Source organism: Schistocerca serialis, chromosome 2, assembly GCF_023864345.2.
Source record: "Schistocerca serialis cubense isolate TAMUIC-IGC-003099 chromosome 2, iqSchSeri2.2, whole genome shotgun sequence".
Lineage (NCBI taxonomy): Eukaryota > Metazoa > Arthropoda > Insecta > Orthoptera > Acrididae > Schistocerca > Schistocerca serialis.
Genome location: NC_064639.1, coordinates 1042918298 through 1042932262, shown reverse-complemented (window position 1 = coordinate 1042932262; position 13965 = coordinate 1042918298). Strand labels below are relative to the sequence as shown.

The 13965-nt window shown below is 43.8% G+C and overlaps 1 protein-coding gene across 1 annotated transcript in view; it reads left to right on the top strand.

The window, feature by feature from the left end:
• LOC126458466 (pumilio homolog 2) overlaps nt 1-13965 on the top strand; it is a 642319-nt gene that overhangs the window by 63261 nt on the left and 565093 nt on the right. The window lies entirely within an intron of this gene.

Sequence of the window (13965 nt, the reverse complement as noted above, 5' to 3'; positions counted from 1 at the left end):
CAGCAGCATTGTATGTTTACAGGAACAGAAGGCAAGCAGTGGCTAAAGCAGACCATTCTGCAAAGACGATTGGTGACTCCTTGCTGGTCCCACAAGTTAGGCTTCCAGAAAACTGGTGGTGGATGTCACCAACAGCTTCCCATCAGTCTAGATGTGTAGCAGTTAACTCTGTCTGGTAGACACATTACATGTCACATCTGCAGTCCTTCTGCTGTGTGCTGACTAGTTCTGGTCTTTTCTTCTTCTTCTTCTTCTTCTTCACCTTCTTCTTCTTCTTCTTCTTCTTCTTCTTCGTCTCCTCCTCCCCTGATCCCTTGCTCTCTCTAGGTCCTGCTGTTGTCCTGTTTACTGACTGTTCAAGTACAAGGGTGACCTATTCCAATAATTTGTAGCATGTGGGTACTGTATATTCAAGCAGCAAACAACCGTTGACAATCCATGATCAACCCCACACACCTGACAGCATAAACTATAAACTGTTGGATCCAGCAAATGATTTAGACACTGGATGATGAAGTATCCAGGGAGGTCGATTTATTTAGCCAACAGTGGTGATGGCTAATGGGATGTTTTGAAAATTATGGAACTCTGTCAAGGAAATACGAGCAGATGAAGACAATACTTGGAAACAATCTTTTACTGCGTATGTGAGCTAAATACTTTAAAGTACACTACTTCCATCTGTACAATCTGCAAAGTCCTCTGGAGGAAGGTACACAACACCAATTACTGAAATGCGTGTCAGAGCTATGTGTGTGTTCCTGCCCCAAACCACAGCCTTCATCAGATCTCTTTTGACTGACTGTTTGCAGCATACTGACTGAACTTTTAAACCCCACCCCCCCATTCATATACCGCACAGTGGCCACGTCAGTCACTGCTTGTTGGCACTGTCTCTGCATCCAGCAGCATTATCTCACGTGATGCAACTTGTGAACATATAAGGCCAACCCCACACAGCGAATGCCCAGCCATGCCCAGTGACTCCTCATGTGAGGCCATGTGAGTTCCACTGATCAATGTCCTACCTGTGGAGTTTTCTTTGTATTCTCAAGCAAGTCTGCCTGTGGCTTCTGTCCTTTGTCTTTTAGATGGTGCAATGTCCACATATGTGTCAGTATGACTATTGCTCATAAACTACAGAATATGCAAGGGGGTCCACTACATAACTTTAACCAGGTTTTTATGATCTTTGTCAAGGGCACATATGTTATAGATGGCTTTTTTAAGTGTGAATGATGTGGGAAATTTAGGGTTTTGGGTGGCTTGCATGGACCATTTCTAATTTGTAAACAATATATTGGAGGTTGTTTTGAGAGTCCACATGATTTCGCTTTATATTTACTAGTAAATGCCAACTTTCAGAGAGAAGTAATTATTGCGAAGGGTGTCAACTGACCTTCTGTAAATGGTTGGATTTTATGTATTTGCAATCAGCAATTCATTGGAAGTTACAGAATTCGGTGACATGGATGTGAGCTTGTTACTAAAAAAAATTAGAGAAAATGATATACTCAGTTCAGTGTCAGGAGAATGTCATCAAGCCTTTTAACTTTTCAGTATCCCAACCTTCACAGGTGATTAAAGATATTTCCTTAAAGTTTCTGTAGCTGTCGATTTATCCATCTTGCCAACCAGTTTGTCGCCGCCGTCCAACTGTACCAGCTGCTTATGAAAAGCTGCACATCCAGACCAAAAAGAGAGAAGCAGAGCCTGGAAAGATTTGTTCTAGAACCCTTTCAATATTCAAGTAGTGTCCTACCAGTTGCACTACCATAGATTGTGCTGTGGTATCATAGCATGTACTCTGTTAGAGTAAAACGTGCCTTCTCAGTATGACAACCCTGAGACAATGGTGAAGTCAGACACTCTGTTTTTCCTTTTATCCCAGTTCTGTTAGCCTAGCAGCAGAGCAGGTGAGCCACTATGGAGCTTGGAACAGGGAGGAAAGGAAGTGACAAATTGGAATGCATGAATCTGACTATCAGGCATGCACATATGGCAAGGTTGCTACATCACATCCATAGAAGGAGGTCCAGCACCCTGTCTTAACTTGGTGCAAAAAAATTTGTTTATAGCATATAATTCACAAAGGGTAGAAGTTATCTCAAAATTAGCTTCATTTCCATCTCAAAATGTAACACTTTGTAGTTCAACACTACAGTGCCATCTGAAGGAATTTAGTTGTTGATGGAGAACCTGTAGTTATCACAAATATCATTTAAGTGGTAACAGGTGACTTGGCTCGGTGGAGCTTGTTCATCTCTGTAGACCTGTTATTGATATGATTTTTTTTTCTTTTTTCTTTATCTTCTTGGCGACCTCTAAGCATCTTGTGACCATATGAATGGTCGACACAATTGCTCCCACAATCATTACAGGCACTTGTCACAATTTCTGCTCAGTACCAAAGCTTATAGTTGTCATTCTATGGGTCTTGAGGTTTCCAGTGACCACATTAGACTCCTATGGATGTTCCTCATAAGACAGTTTGTGGTACAGAAAACATTCAGCAGTGTACGAAAATGAGCCAGAGGTCTCAGGTAATTTAGAGCTTTATTCTAAACTTTATGGACATATTTTTAAGTAAGAAAACTGTGTTGTACATAAAGACAACTAACTATAGGCAATTTAAAGACTTTCATTGTCTCAAAGATAATAGGTGTAGAATGTAGACATGTTCTGTATGCTAACATTCCCCAACACTTCAGTGTGTTTGGCATGAGCTGTACCACAGCCATATTTTTAACCAGTTGATTGATTTATCTTGGTTGCATTCTACCATGAAGAGATCAGTCTTATGGTTGGGTCACGTTAAGTACCTGTATCAACTCTTTTGAAGGAGGTGATAAACTTCTTTTTTGCATATGATGACAGCTTCTCCTCTGAGGTGCCTAAGAAGCCCAGTTACTCAGCAGTTTGTGTCTCCAATAACATGTCATATTTTACTTACAACAAAGGAACACTGAAGTTTATTACTGTGTATACAAAACAGTATTACTGAATTGTCGTTATGGTTAAGATGATTGCATGAGAGGGAGTAGGTTTCAGGTTCCAGTCTGGTCGACAGATGTAGCTTTTATGTCCATCCTTAAACCAGCTCAGATGAATTCCTGAGCAGTTCATTGAATAATCACATGAATGGATTCCTTTCCTCCTCTTCCACATCCTTGCTAGTGCCAAATCTCAAAATGACTATTTACATCTACACCCATATTCTTCAAACCACCAGGAAGTGCATGGTAGATGGTACTTTCCATCGTACCTGTTACTAGGACTGCTTCTCATTCCATTCACGTGTGGAGTGCAGAAGGAATGATTACTTAAACATCACTGTGCACACTGTAGTAAGCCTAAACTGGTCTTCACAAAATCCATGAGAGCAATACAGTATATTCCTAGATTCATCCTTGACAGGTGGTTGTTGAAACTTTATAAGTGGCTTTCAGGGGATAGCTTGCATCTGCCTTAAAGGGTCTGCTGGTTTAGGTTTGCAGAATCTCCATGATACCCTCCCATGGGTCAAACGAACATATGACCATTCATGCTGCCCTTCTTTGTGTACATTCAGTGTAACCCCCATTTGGCCTATTTGGTATGGATCCCACAAATTTGAGCAATATTTTAGAATACGTCACATGAGTGTTCTGCAAGTCATTTCCTTTGTAGATTATTTGCATTTCCTTTGTATTGTACTAATGAAACAATGTTTGCCACCTGCTTTACTGCAACTGAGTACAAGTGATCATTCCACATCATATCCCTCTAAATTGTTGCACCCAGGTGTTTGTACGAGTTGCCCAATTCCAACTGTGATTCGCCCCATATGACTGTACTTTTGCAATAAGCTTGTGTGTGGTACCAAGTAAGATTCTTGTTGGGAGTATAAAAATCCTGCATCTGCGTGTCTGCCTTGATCCATGTGTTTCAGAATGTCATGAGAGAAAGGTGTTGATTGGGTTCTCATGACGGATGTTTTCAAAATCTGTGCTGGTTGGCATGGAGGAATTCATTATGTTTGAGCTCAGAATATGTTCTAAGATTGTACAACAAGTTTTTTGAATCACTTCTGCTACTCTTCTTCTAGAAGTGGGTGACTTGTGCAGTCTTACATCCACTGGGCACAGTTTTTTGTTCGAGGGGTCGTGATAGATATAGTTAATGGAAGAGTTAACTTAACCACAAATTTTGTACAAAATTTTAAGGGGATGCTGTCGGGTACTGGAAGTTTGATTAATTTTAGTGATTTCACACCATTGACACTAATATGTATTTCACTCGTATTTGCAGTGCCACAAGCATTAAATTGGGCCAATAGTCCATTATTTTCCTTTGTAATGAAACATTTGAAAATAGCATTTCTGCTTTTGCTTTCTATCCTGAATTTCATTCCTGTCTTATCCTGGAGTGTTTTTTGCTAACCGTCCTTGCACATGACAAGAATTTCTTTCAGTTTGTGAGATATTTTGATTGTATTCTGCTACAGTAGTCATCGAAGATTCATGCATTGACCTCTCGATAGCCAAATCATTTTATTCAGCATTTCTGTATCTATAGCCCTATGTCTAGTTTTACATCTATTCCACTCAGTGTATTATAAGAAAGTTGACATATGAGGAGCAACTTTTCAAACTGCATAATGTCATAGAAGGAGCAAAAAGTATTTTATCAGTCTTTTGAATTTTATGCAAAATACTTGGGGAGGGCTGTTGATAAAAATGTGCTTATTACAAGATTTTTATTTTTTTTTATTTTCTAGATGTTAGGATTTTTGTGATGGACTAAATGAGATTTATTGTGTTCTTCTGAACAACATGCCTTTTGATGTAAGGTGTTTTGGACATACATTTTGATTAGTTTCCAATGACACAAAACTGGTAAATTCATTTTCTTTTTGGAAAATTCACTTTTTAATATTCAATAAAGCACTTTAATACCAGAAGCAGAAACAAAAGCATAAATCTGCATCATTCCCAGTGATAGAGTTCACATTATTTTTCCAAAACATGCTCCTCTTCTTTGCAATTTGATCAGTATCTTGGTCAGTAAGTTTGTTACATGGAAGGCTGATAATCTTGATGAAAAACTAAGTATTTCATTCTCTCTCCAATTTTTTCCAGATTCAAGGCTTAGTAATTTTTCTACATTGCCTTTCTTACATCTACACTCTGCAAGCCATCATGAGATGCATGGCATAGGGTACCTCACATTGTACCAATTATTAGGGTATCTTCCTGTTCCATTCATGTATGGAGCGTGGGAGGCATGATTGTTTGAATGTCTGTTTGCGTGCAGTAATTATTCTAATCTTATCCTCATGATTGCTGTGTGAGTGATATGTAGGGGATTGTAATACACTGAAGTGAAGTGCCAAAGAAACTAGTATAAGCATGTGTATTCAAATACAGAGATATGCAAACAGGCAGAATATGACACTGCTGTCGGCAATGCCTATGTAAGACAACAAATGCCTGGTGCAGTTTTTAGGTCAGTTACTGCTGCTACAATGGCAGGTTATCAAAATTTAAGTGAGTTTGTATATAGTGTTATAGTCAGCGCATGAGTGATGGGACACAGCATCTCCAAGGTAGTGATGAAATGGGTCTTTTCTCGCACAACAATTTCATGAGTTTAGTGTGAATATCAGGAATCCAGTAAAATATCAAATCTCCAACATCGCTGCGGCCAGAAAAAGATCCAACAAGAATGGGACCAATGATGACTGAAGAGAGTAGTTCAACGTGACAAAAGTGCAACACTTCCGCAAATGGCTGCAGATTTCAATGCTGGGCCATCAGCGTGCGAACCAGTCAATGAAACATCATCGATATCGGCTTTCAGAGCTGAAAGCCCTCTCATGTACCCTTGATGACTGCTTGACACAAAGCATCCCGTCTGATCACTTGCATCCATTCGTGTCCATTGTGCATTCCGATGGACTTGGGCAATTCCAGCAGGACAGTGCGACACCTCACAAGTCCAGAATTACTATAGAGTGGCTCCAGTAACACTCTTCCGAGCTTACAGTATTATGAAAAGGAAAGTGGCTATTCACCATGTAGCAGAGATGCTGAGTCGCAGATAGGCTCAATAAAAATACTGTCACACATAAAGCTTATGGCCAATAACACCTTCGTCAAAACACACACACACACACACACACACACACACACACACACAAACGTGCAAATGCAACTCACACACATGACTGCAGTCTCAGGCAACTGAAACCACACTGCGAGCAGCAGCACCAGTGAATGATGGGAGTGGCGACTGGATGGGGGTAAGTAGGAGGCTGGGGCAGGGAGGGGGAGGGATGATATGGTGTGGGTGGCAGACAGTGAGGTGCTGCAGGTTAGATGGTGGGCAGGGGAGAGGTGCGGAGGGGGGGGGGGGGAGTAGAAAAGGAGAGAAGTAAAAAGACTGGGTGTGATGGTGGAATGATGGATGTGTGGTGCTGAAATGGGAACAGGGAAGGGGCTGGATGGGCTGAGGCCAGGAGGGTTACAGGAACATAGTATGTATTGCAGGGAAAGTTCCCACCTGCACAATTCAGAAAAACTGGTGTTGGTGGGCAGTGAAGCAGTCATTGAAATGAAGGATGTCATGTTTGGCAGCGTGTTCAGCAACAGGGTGGTCCACTTGTTTCTTGGCCACAATTTGTCAGTGGCCATTCGTGCAGATAGACAGCTTGTTGGTTGTCATGCTCACATAGAATGCAGTACAGTGGTTGCAGCTTAGCTTGTAGATCATATGACTGGTTTCACAGGTAGCCCTGGTGGAGGTCAAACCTCAAAGATGGCAACATCAGTACCTCCATCCATATCAAACCTACTAACCACCAGCAATACCTCCACTTCGACAGCTGCCACCCGTTCCATACGAAGAAGTCCCTTCCATACAGCCTAGCCACCCATGGTCTTCGCATCTGCAGTGATGAGTGGTCCCCCTCACAAAAACAAATCCCCCCCCCCCCCCCCCCCCCAAGGGAGCTTGCCACTCTTTGGCGAGTTCATGCTTGGCTACCACGGGGCCCCAGCCTTTGTAGCACTTTTTCCCTTCCGTGCTGTATGTCTATCCTCTTACTATTCTATTTCCCTTTCCTTGGGGAACATGTCTGTGGTATTATTGGGAATGTTCTACATTCTGTTGCTGACCTGCGAAGAGTCGTAACTTTTCTTTGGCTTCCATTTCCTTTCTTTGTTTTGCTTCTCATTCCTCTGCTTCGGCAGTTGAGGATCCTCATTTTTCCTTCTTCCTCCTTGTGTGCTCATGAAGGCCAACTTACGTGTCTGACTTGTAAAAGGTGACTGGGTAACGCGTAATTCCTAGCCCCGGATCGACAGGTAGGGTTCGCATGTACCCCCTGGTACAAGCCAGGCCCAGGGAGGGATGATCCCTGAGCTGTAACCTTTCCAGATTGCCCATTGGTCCCTCCGTCTCTGGAGGTGTGACCTGAGGTGTGAACAATCACCTAATGCAGGTGCGCCCCCTTGTGAAGCGGGCCTCCAGTTGGAAGGAGCATGCCATTGGAGACACTGACAATCATGGGGGATTTCCTCGCGATGAGTCAATCATCCTCTCCATCGATGTCGACAAAACGTATACGTAATGAGGCTACTGATTCGAAGACCCTAACTGCTGCACAGCAGTTCCTTGTGGTATTACGTACTGAAGACAGTCAGTCCTTTGCGTTCAATCCATTTATTGTTCAGAAATATATTGATGCTATTGCTGGCCCTGTGAAATCCTGCTCTCGTTTATGGAATGGCACTTTGCTTTTGGAGACGGTTTCCAATTCTCAAGCACAACTACTACCTGCTGCCTCGCTTCTCCACGGGCACCCTGTTTGTGTCGAAGCCTACAGAACTTTGAATCCTTCCCGTGGTGTAATTTACACCAGGATGCTTTACAGTCTTACTGAGGCTGAAATACAATGTTACCTCTCTGTTGAGAGTGTCATCGCCGTCCATCATGTAATGAAAAAGGTCGATTTCTCTTTGGTGCCCACCCGCACTCTTTTCCTCACCTTTCATAGTGTGTTGCTGCCGTCCAAGATTAAAGCAGGCTACGAAATCATCACAATCTGGCCGTACATTCTGAATCCGATGCGCCGCTACCAGTGTGATCAGTTCAATCACACTAGAACATCTTGTTGACACCCAGCCTAATGTGTAACCTGTGGTAGGGATGCACACAAGGGTGAATGTCCGCCTCCTTCTCCCGCTGTATCGACAGCAATGGTGGCCATGCCGCCTCCTCCCGGGATTGTCCCATTTATCTAGATGAGCAGGCTGTTCAAGAGATTCGGGTAAAGGAAAAAGTGCCTTACCCAGTAGCTCGCAAGTTACTGGCTAGTCGCAAACCCTGTGTTCTCCCACCTGGCACTTATAGTTCTTGTTACCCCTTGCTCCATGAAGGACATGGTCACGCAGATGTGCGACCTCAAATTTGGCTCTGGGGTTGTGAGACCACCCAGTGTCAAGGTAGCATCGCTGTCTCCCCCCCCCCCCCCCCCTTTCCACTGTGCAACAAACTTTGAAACTCTCGCCTAAAGGGGCGAAGCTACCCATTACACAACTGGCAGGTAGGAAAGGACAGAAGGAGTACTCCTGAGAAGACTTCCTCTGTCCCTCCAGCCAAACAATACTCTAGTCTTCCTCTAACCAGAAGGGCTCAAAGAAATCCGCTAAAGACAAACGGTCTTCTTGTTTCCCAACTCGAAGATCGTGCTCGACGGTGTCGCCATGTTGTCACTTAGTATGGCCGGTCTCTGTCCCGCCGGTGTGCACCACCAACCATTTTTCTGCGTTTGACTCCAGAGACCAGCTGCACAAGCACGCGGATGCTTTTGTGGACCCCACGGAGTAGGATCCTCCTGCTTCTGTGCTCTGTAGTAGTGACTCTCCACCAGCTGTCCATTTGTGGCCACTGAGTTGACTCCCTGACATCTCTTCCTCCTCATGACTGTCCTCCAAGGGAATGTTCGCAGCCTTTGGTCACACAAAGAGGATTTACGGCTGCTTCTAGCATCGCAGCATCCCGTTGTACTCTGCGTTCCGGAAATGAAATTGTGCTCTCAAGACCACTTTGAGCTTCCACATTACTTACCAATTCGTTTTGACCTTCCCCCTGAGGTCGGCATCCCATCTCATGGGGGTATCATGCTGCTTATACAGGATGACTTTAGTAGTCAATCCATTTCCCTGACTACCCATCTTCACATCTTCAGGATGTTGCCGTTCCCCTTTTCCTTCCCCACCTGACTTTCTCCCTCTGTACCACTTATGTACCTCCGTCCTTCGATGTAGCCAGGGCAGACTCCTTCACCTTATTGGGCAGCTACCTCCACAGCTTTTGCTACTCGTTAACTGTAATGCTCATCATCCCCTTGGGGGTTCTCCCAGGAATTGCCAGAGAGGTGCCCTCTTGGCTGACATTCTCAACCAACTCAACCTCTTCTGCCTTAACACTGGAGCACCCACTTTCCTTTCTGACACCTCGCACACCTATACCCATTTGGACCTATCCTTTTGCGCTGCCCACCTTGCCCATCGTCTTGAATGGTCTGTTTTTTCTGACGCCTACTCGAGCGACCATTTCCCGTGTGCTCTCCGTCTGTTGACTCCTACCCCATCCACATGCATGCCCAAATAGCAGCTTACTAAGGCTGACTGGCAGCTTTACTCCTCCCTGGCGACCTTCGCAGAACAAGATTTCCTCAGTTGTGATGACCAGGTGGACTATCTCACCAACATTGTCCTTACTGCTGCAGAATGTTCCATTCCTCGCACTTCCTCTTTACCACATCGTGTCCCAGTCCCTTGGTGGACGGAGGCATGCCACGACGCAATTTGCGCACGGAGATGTGCTCTGTGCGTTTTTAACAGCCACCCCACATAGGAAAACTGCATTAATTATAAACAGCTGCGTGCAAAGTGTCATCAAGTTCTTTGGGATAGCAAAATAGCTAGCTGGATTTCATTCACAAGTTCTTTTAACAGTTCCACACCTTCCTCTCTCGTGTGGGCCAACCTCCAATGACTCTCTGGAACCAATATCAATTCCCCCATTTGTGGCCTGACAGTAGGTGCTGATGTCCTGTTGTTCTCTCCAACTCCTTGGGCTGTCATTTTGCGGAACTTTCAAGCTCTTCCCAGTATCACTCTGCCTTCATCCATCATAAACGAGTGGAGAAGGCTTCTCTTCTCCAAATCGTGAGTGCTACAGTGCCGCCTTCACTATGAGGGAGCTAGATCAGTCAGGTAGCAGTAGCCGACCAAGATAGGCGCAGCAACAGATAAGTAAACCGCGTTTGTGGCATTTACGAGTTCCTAACCAGGAGCGAATTTTATTGTATCATCTGTGTGCTTTAATAGTGTAGTTTCTTGAGTTTCTGCATGTAAATTTAACATCTAATAGCCACAGTTCACGTTTGCATCAGAAAGTAAACTGATTTTGTGACATATTAAAAGTTCAAAATCAGGGGCAAATTATTTAGTTTCACCTGAGTGTTTCGGTAGTTAGGTTTTTGAATATCTGCGTATTACTAAACACAGCCAGGGTCTTCAGTAGAGTTGCGCAGCACGTGCCGATAGTCTGTTTATCTGAATAGTTTAGTTTTCCACGGTCTTTAGTATGGACAGGGACTGTGATTGTTGTGTGCGGATGTGAGCCGAGTTGGTGACACTTCGCTGTCAGCTTCAGGCTGTGATGGCTTCGGTTACGCAGCTTGAGGCTGCAGTGGATGGGCGCCACTGTTGTGGGCTGGCCGTGGGGATCCAACGGATGTCCAGCATGTCAGAGCCCTCTGATCAGTCCACACTGGTGGCAAACCCAGTTACTGCTCGCACTGAGGCTGACCCGTCACCTGTGTTCGTGTGGGAGGTTGCCCCTGGGCGAAGCAGGTGGAGAGACTTCCCAGGCGGCTGCACCCAAGGTCTCCCTGTTTTGTATGACAAACAGGTTCCAGGTGCTGTCTGTGGCTGACAATGTCACTGAGCCGGATGCTGTCGCCTGTCCTGTTTCAGAGGAAACCACTTAGCCTGCAAGATCCGGGCAATCGCAGAGGGTGGGATTATTGGTAGTTGGGAGCTCCAACGTTAGGCGCGTTATGGGGCCCCTTAGGGATTTGGCTGACAAGGAGGGTAAGAAAACCATTGTGCATACCGGGTGGAGTCATTCCAGATGTGGAAAGGGTCCTCCCTGATGCCATGAAGAACACAGGGTGCAGCCAACTGCAGGTGGTTGCTCATGTCAGTACCAGTGATGTGTGTCGCTTTGGATCAGAAGAGATTCTCTCTTGTGTCAAGCGGCTAACAGAAGTGGTAAAGGCTGCCAGTCTTGCTTGCAAGATGAAAGCAGAGCTGACATTTGCAGCTTAGTTGACAGGACCGATTGCGGACCACTGGTACAGAGCTGAGTGGAAGTTCTGAATCAGATGCTCAGACAGTTCTGCGACCGTGTAGGCTGCAGATTCCTCGACTTGCACCAAAGGGTGGTTGGGTTTCGGGTTCTGCTGAATAGGTCAGGTGTCCACTATACACAGGAGGCAGCTGCACGGGTAGCAGGCGCTGTGTGGCGTGGACTAGGCAGGTTTTTAGGTTAGAGGGTCTCGGGAAAACACAAGAAGGGCCACACTCACAAAGGGTGCAGGTTGAACACAGGAAGAACGTAGATACAGGAACCATTGGTATAACTGTTGTAAATTGTCGTAGCTGTGTTGGGAAAGTACCAGAGCTCCAAGCACTAATAGAAAGCACTGATGCTCAAATTGTTATACGCACTGAAAGCTGGCTAAAGCCGGATATAAGCTCAGACGAAATTTTTACGAAGAACCTAATGGTGTTCCGAAAAGATAGGCTAAACACAGTTGGCGGGGGTGTGTTTGTTGCTGTCAGAAGTAGTTTATCTTGTCGCGAAATTGAAGTAGATACTTCCTGTGAGTTAGTATGGGCAGAGGTCATTGTTGGCAACTAGAATAAAATAATAATTGGATCCTTTTACCGACCTCCCAGTTCAGATAATACAGTTGCTGAAAGGTTCAAAGAAAACTTGAGTTTGATTTCAAACACGTACCCGACTCATACTATAATAGTTGGTGGTGACTTTAATTTACCCTCGATTTGTTGGTGAAAATACATGTTTAATTCTAGAGATGCGCATAAAATATCACCTGAAATTGTGCTAAACGCATTCTCTGAAAATTATTTCGAGCAGTTAGTTCATGAGCCCACATGAACAGTGAACAGGTGTGAAAACACACTTGACCTCTTAGCAACAAATAGTCCTGACTTAATAACTAGGATCAAAACCGATATAGGGATTAGTGAACACAGGGTTGTCATAGCGAGATTGAATATTGTAATCCCCAAACCCTCGAAAAATAAGCGAAAAATATACCTATTCAAAAAAGCAGATAAAAATTCACTTGTCACCTTCCTGAGAGACAATCTCCACTCATTCCAAATTAATAATATAAGTGTAGACCAGATGTCGCTTAAATTCAAAGAAATAGTATCAGCAGCAATTGAGAGATTTATACCAAATAAATTAACAAACAATGGAGCTAATCCTGCTTGGTACACAAAATGGGTTAGAACACTGTTGCAGAAACAACGAAACAAACATGCCAAATTTAAACAGAGGCAAAATCCCCAAGACTGGTGATCCTTTACAGAAGCTCGAAATTTAGCATGGAGTTCAATGCGAGACGCCTATAACAGTTTCCACAACGAAATCTGGCAGAAAATCCAAAGAGATTCTGGTCGTATGTGAAGTATGTTAGCGGCAAGAAACAATCAATGCCTTCTCTGCGCGATAACAATGGAGATACTATCAAAGACAGTGCTGCCAAAGCAGAGTTACTAAACACAGCTTTCCGAAATGTCTTCACAAAAGAAGACGGAGTAAATATTCCAGAATTTGAATCGACAACAGCTGCCAACATGAGTAATGTAGAAGTAAATATCCACGGAGTATTTAAGCAACTCAGATCACTTAATAAAAGTAAGTCTTCTGGTCCAGACTGTATACCAGATAGGTTCCTTTCCGAGTATGCTGATGCACTAGCTCAATACTTAACAATCATATAAAACTGTTCGCTCGACGAAAGATCTGTACCCAAAGACTGGAAAGTTGCACAGGTCACACCAATATTCAAGAAAGGTTGTAGGAGTAATCTACTAAATTACAGGGCCATATCGTTGACGTTGATATGCAGCAGGATTTTAGAACATATATTGTGTTCGAACATTATGAATTACCTCGAAGGACCTATTGACACACAGTCAACATGGGTTTAGAAAACATTGTTGCTGTGAAACATAACTAGCTCTTTATTCTCATGAAGTGCTGAGTGCTATTGACAAGGTATTTCAGATTGATTCCGTATTCCTGGATTTCTGGAAGGTTTTTGACACTGTACCACACAAGCAGCTCGTAGTGAAATTGCGTGGAATATCATCTCAGTTATGTGACTGGATTTGCGATTTCCTGTCAGAGAGGTCACAGTTCATAGTAATCGGCAGAAAGTCATCGAGTAAAACAGAAGTGATTTCAGAAGTTCTCCAAGGAAGTGTTATTGGCCCTTTGCTCTTCCTTATCTATATAAACGATTTGGGAGACAATCTGAGCAGCCGTCTTTGGTTGTTTGCAGATGATGTTGTCGTTTATCAACTAATAAAGTCATCAGAAGATCAAAACAAACTGCAAAAAGATTTAGAAAAAATATCTGAATGGTGCAAAAAGTGGCAGTTGACCCTAAATAACAAAAAGTGTGCGGTCATCCACGTAAGTGCTAAAAGGAACTCGTTAAATTTCGGTTACACCATAAATCAGTCTAATCTAAAAGCCGTAAATTCAGCTAAATACCTAGGTATTACAATTACGAACAACTTAAATTGGAAAGAACACATAGGAAATGTTGTGGGGAAAGCTAACCAAAGGCTGCGTTTTATTGGCAGG